The 6,360-nt window shown below is 38.9% G+C and overlaps 1 non-coding gene across 1 annotated transcript; it reads right to left on the reverse strand.

Moving 5' to 3' along the window:
- Positions 1-2,629: 2,629 nt before the first annotated feature.
- On the reverse strand, positions 2,630-2,736 carry LOC121206607 (small nucleolar RNA R71). Its single transcript, XR_005901672.1, has one exon. It is a non-coding gene; the product is annotated as a small nucleolar RNA R71 (small nucleolar RNA).
- Positions 2,737-6,360: the final 3,624 nt, after the last annotated feature.

The raw sequence follows: 6,360 nt of genomic DNA on the forward strand, positions 1-6,360 counted from the left end.
AACTTGTGCTTACCTTTTTCTTTGATCCTGAACTACATGATTATAGATGCCTGACCATACATATTGAGGGTTAAGTAGAGGTACTACAATGGTTTTGTAAAAATAGAGTGATAAGAAAGATCAGTATAGTAATTATAAGTTAGCTTAAAAGTGCAAAAAAGAAAAATTCAAAAAGAAAATTAAACGAGTAGAAAAGGTTCGTGTCAAACGTAAGCAATTGTGAGTGAGGTACTGTGAAAAAGAAAGAAAAGTGACAAAGTCACAACTATAGAAAAACTTGTTCATTGTTGCATAAAAAACTCATGAGCTAGCCCCAGTTACTATATTAAGTTGAGATTTCCTATAAGGAGACATAAGGAAGGTGAGAGAAGGAGAAATAAGGTGATGAGTAGGAAAGGGTCACTAAGAAGAAGAATAGGAGACAATATGATGTGCCAAACTATTTTCGTGCTTGAAACTATTTGATGCTTAGTATTCTTAAATTGCATACTTGTCCTAAGCCTAAGAATGTTACAAGCCAAAAAGTCCTATGTGATCTAGGTAGACTTATTCAAAATTGGAAATCATATTGAATAATTTCATTTATGACTACTTGTATTCTTCTAGGATAATCAAATTATTTGTCTAATTTATTGATGGATTCCTACATTTGAGACCTTTAATGCGTGTATGCTTTGTAATATACTGAACTTATGTATCATGCTGAGATTATGTGTGAATATGAAATATTTATTCATGTGCTTCTAATCTAACATTTGTACCATACTTGCTCAAGGGTCGTCTTGTCATTTACTATTTTTGTTTGCTTTTCTTGAGGACAAGCAATGACTTAAGTGTGGGGGAGTTTGATCTGCCATAATTTGGTGTAACAAATTAAACTAGTTTTTGCACTTTATGAGCTTGAATACAAGCATTTTGATTAAGTTTTAATTATGCTTTTTAAATTTTAGTTAAATTTACTAAAGTCTGTAATTTGAGTGTTTTATCGACCTTAGGGGTCGAATGAGGCCTAAAGGTGAGCTAATATACTTTGTGAGTGTGCAAGAGGCCAATAAAAAGCATGCCAACTCGACATTGATCGTTGTCTTGCAACACCGAGCATTGAATGTCATGACATAGGGAGTAGAATAGAAGAATTCCAAGACTACTTTCGATGTCGAGACAAAGCCTGGTGATGTCATGACACACCCCTGAAGATACCTTGAAGATGAGCATACTGTCCTCGATGTCACAACATAGGACTTGCTGTGTCGCTACATCATATTGGTACTGGAAATAATAATGAGCTAGTGGCATTGATAAACCGTAATTTGTACATATTTTTACCCCATGTTTAACGCATTTTATGGATGATTTTCCATTAGAATTGGTGAATTTGATGCTCCTAATGCTTTAATTTCATGTTTTATACTTAGGAGAGCATAGGAGAACAAAAGGAACGAGAAATGGGCCAAAAACAGAGAAAATGGGCTAAAGTACGAACTTAACACAGCTTGGACTTCCTCACACGGACAGATCACATGGCTGTGTCAATCTGGAAAAATTGAAGCACAACTCACATGGGTATAGCACATGCCCGTTCCATTCTAACAGGATCAAACATGGCATGAAGTAATCGCTCACGGGCGTGTCACACGGGCATGTCCCTACCGAGCCCAAGTTAAGTCTAATTCGGAAATGGCCACTTTTGAGGGCTCATAGGCATTCCAAAGCCTATAAATACACCTTAGAAGAGGAGAAAAGAGGACACACAGAATAGGGAGTAAGGAAATTACTCCAAGAAAGCCGATTGATTCATCTCAGAAGCCGGATTCATCATCAAGACTGAAGATCTCTCCTCAATTCCCCTTCAGAAGTTTTGGGTTTTCTTTATGTTTTGTATTCTTTATTTTTTTGAGATGTTTTCTTATTTGGTTATGAACTAAATCCCCTAAATACCTAAGGGGAATGAAACCTAAGATGAATCTTGTTATTATTTTTTGAATCGTATGATACATATTTAACTTGTTCTTAATTATGTGTTCTTAATTCTTGTTTTGATATCCCAGGATACTGATTCAAGATAAGCTCTTATTCGGGACCATTACTTTTTGACGAAGAAATCGTTCACACAATACGGAGAAACCAGAGAGAAATAAGGTGAAGTTTAAGATACACGGAGAACTAGCAAGAAGACGATACTCAACCCCCAACCAAAGAGATGGCTGAAAACCAAGGCAATCAGCTACCTACTGCAATTGTGGTTAATCAAAATCCTGGTCCACGCACTATGTATGATTATGCTAAACCCTCTCTAACAGGAACTGAATCGAGCATAGTTAGACTTGCTGTAGCTGCAAATACTTTTGAATTAAAACCTAACACTATTCAAATGATACAACAATTTGTTCAGTTTGATGGTTTGCAGGATGAGGATCCCAATGCTCATTTAGCCAACTTTTTAAAACTATGTGATACATTTAAAATCAATGGCGTTTCTGATGATGCCCTTCGTCTTTGGTTGTTTCCCTTTTTATTGAGGAACAAAGCTAAACAGTGGTTGAACTCGTTAGAACGAGGGTCAATTACTTCTTGGGAACAAATGAATGGAAAATTTTTACTAAAATATTTTTCACCGACTAAAACGGCTAAATTACGTAATGATATCTCTTTTTTTGTCCAGATAGATTTAGAAACACTCTACGATGCTTGGGAGAGATACAAGGACCTTCTGAGAAGGTGCCCTTACCATGGGTTACCGCTTTGGCTCCAAGTACAAACATTTCACAATGGTCTGAATCCTTCGACTCCGCAAATGGTTGATGCAACGGCGGGCGGAACCATCAAAAATAAAACACCAGAATATGCCTATGAGTTTATAGAGGAGATGCCACTGAATAACTATCAGTGGCAAGTCATGAGGACAAACCCAACAAAAACAGCCAGCATTTATAACATCGATTCGGTCACCATGTTCTCTAATCAAGTAGAACTCTTAAATAAAAAGATTGACGGTTTTCTTAATTCTTCACAGGTTCACCCAGTAATGCAATGCGAAGCAAGTAGCGGTGGAACAAACCATTCGGAATACCAACCTTATGGCCACAACATAGATAACGAGCAATTAAACTACATGGGTAATAATCCTCAACCGCAAAACAATCCATATAGTAACACTTATAATGCAGGTTGGAGGAACCACCCCAATTTCTTGTGGGGCGGTCAAGGAAATCAAAGACCACAACATCCTCCGGGCTACCAACAACCACCCTACCAATAGGAAAAGAAGCCAAATCTTGAAGAGATGCTCTCAAAGTTCATATCAGTGTCAGAACCCCATTTTCAGAACACCGAGATAGCACTTAAGAATCAACAAGTGTCGTTTCAAGGGCTCGAGACTCAGATAGGCCAGCTTTCCAAACTAATCTTTGAACGACCACAAGGTAGTTTACGAAGTAATACCAAACCTAACCCAAGGGAAAAGCTCAATGCAATTAATATTCAAGATGACGAAGGAGTCGTTGAACCTGAACTAGAACCGAGGCATGAAACTGTGGTAAGCAAAGGTCAAAGTGAGGTAGATTATAATAAAAACAAACCAGTGGTTGTCGAATATAAACCTCGTGTGCCATACACCAACGCAACAAGGAAAGACCACTCAGATGAACAATTTGGTAAATTCCTTAAACTCTTAAAAAAATTACACATTAACTTACCGTTTATTGAAGCTCTATCGTAGATGCCAAACACAATGAAATTTTTAAAGGAGCTTTTAGCAAATAAGCGAAAGTTGGACAAGGCATCGCATGTGGAGCTGAACGCAGTTTGCTCGGCCATTCTCCAAAATAAACTACCCAACAAACTAAAAGATCCAGGGAGCTTTACGATTCCTTGCTTAATTGGTTGTTTAGACATTAATTATGCATTGGCTGATCTAGGGGCTAGTATCAACGTCATGCCTTACAAAATGTTTAAGCAACTAGGTTTCGGGAAACCCAAACAAACTAGGATCACATTGAATTAGTAGATAAAACTATAAGATTCCCTAGAGGTATTATTGAATATGTACTAGTTAAAATCGATAAATTTATATTTCCCATTGACTTTATTGTTCTAGACATAGAAGAGGATAGCAACACTCCCTTAATCCTAGGAAGGCCTTTTTAGCAACTGCTAAAACCATCATTGATGTTGGCACAGGTGAACTCACACTCCGAGTGGGAGACGAAACAATCACCCTTCAAGCTCAAAATTTTGGCAACATATCAGGGATTGAAGGTAATTATTTAAACCATCCTACTAAAACTAACAATATGGTGCAGCCTACTTTGCAGAAAATGAGTCTGAAAGAAGCACACGAGTTGTTCTCAAGCAATAGTAGAGAACCTGTTCATGAAGATCAAAGACTACAAATCAGGGAACTCGATGAATGGCGAACACACAAACCAAGAACACCCGACAAACTGAAACTACGCCAAAACGAGCACGATAACTCTCCAAATAAACTTAAGGTTGGTGATAAGGTCTTATTAGATGCCGCGGATCCCCACATTGTCACTACCACACCAAATATGGAAATCCCTCTTACGGTACTTAGTATTTTTCCATTCAGTATGGTGGAGGTGAGTCATCCCATGTTCGGCACTTTTAAGGTAAACAACACCCGGTTAAAACCCTATTTTGATGAGATTGATAGCAGGAATGAGGAGTATAAACTCCTCAAACCACCATGACCATTCACTGGAAAGGTAAGTCGAGCTTAGACTATAAATAAGCACTTCTCAGGAGGCAACCCGAGCACTAACAATATTAATTTCTTTAAATTTTGTTATTTAACTCCTAACTTACTAATAGAAATCTTGAATACAAGTGTTTTCACAGAGACACGGCCAAGCACACGGGCGTGCTTAAGGCCGTGTGAAAATAGGGAAAAAGATTTCCCCAACATGGGCTACGATTAAATGCCACAGCCGTACGATATGGCCGTGGTCAAGCATGCCAAAACAACACGGGCGTACCACAAGCCTGTGTAGAAGAACCATGGGCGAACCTGATAAAATAGTTGGTCGAACCTGCCAAATTAACACGGGCATGGAGCTTGAACACACGGGCATGGGAGAAACAAACAAAGCTAGACACGGCCGGGTGACACGGTCGTATGAACTCACACGCCCTAGGAACACGGACGTGTACTAAATGTCAGACACGCCCAAATTTGAATTTTGCGAATCACACGGGCTGAAATTGGGGAACATGGGCGTGTACCATGGCCGTGTACCCCAAAATCTATAAATACCCTGCACTATTCACTTTCTTCCCCATTCAAAAACCCTAACCCTAGCCGCTGCAACTCCACACGGCCCCCTGCCACACCCGTGCGCCGCCTACAACTCCATTCTCGACGCCCACTCTCTTCCCTTCGTATTTGTTTACTCCTCTTTCTTTTATTTCACTGATTTATAATGCTATTTATCATATTAATCTATGTTTTTCATGTTTTTTCCATATTGATAATCACATAAATTTCATTTATCAAACAAGTTATCATCTTTCTCATGTTTAAAATCTTCCTCATTACACGATTCCTACACTTCATGTAATTAGTTAGAAGTAAATATTCATGGCTAGGATAGTTGAAATAATCATGCATACTATGTTGACATCTCTTTTCATTCATATAGTATTTTGCATGCCATTCCTTGCCATTTTTACTTATATCACCATGCTCATGCCACATCAAAATGGGTCATTAAACTTATTATTTTAATTTAGTAATTGTGGCTGAATATATTCATGCATTTTCCTTTTCGAATTTAGTCGCATTCCTTTTATATATTATAAATTGTCCACTCATCAGAAAGACGAATTGATGTTTCCACTTGCAGGTACACAATGTCGTCTTGAAGAGGAAAGAAAACTGTCGTACCAGCCTCGAAGAAGAGGAAGGTAGTGTCATCTTTCACGGGTCCAACAGCAGAAATTCGTCACCCTCTCCTACAGTTCCCTTGAGGGCCCTAAGAAGAGATTTTTCAAATACTTCGGGCCTGACCCTTAATTGCTGGCCGCTGCATCGACTAGGCTACCATAGAACAAGTTCAGATGACTGACGCGATTCGGGCTCTCCTAACCACCGACCCTTGGGAGTTATTCTTCGGGATTATCGAGCCGACATACCTCGAGCTCACAATGGAACTCTACTTAACGTTCCATCTTCAAACCGTATTGACAAGGTACGATGATCACAGCACGATCCTGTTTCGCTTAGGTGGGTTAATCCTCCAGCTAAGCGTTCCAGAGTTTGGTGCTGCACTAGGCTTATAGACGGAGGAGTTCAAAGAGGAGAATGAACTACATGCTCTCAGTCGCCACATACATTTCTCT

This window comes from Gossypium hirsutum, chromosome A01 (assembly GCF_007990345.1).
Source record: "Gossypium hirsutum isolate 1008001.06 chromosome A01, Gossypium_hirsutum_v2.1, whole genome shotgun sequence".
Taxonomy (NCBI): Eukaryota; Viridiplantae; Streptophyta; class Magnoliopsida; order Malvales; family Malvaceae; genus Gossypium; species Gossypium hirsutum.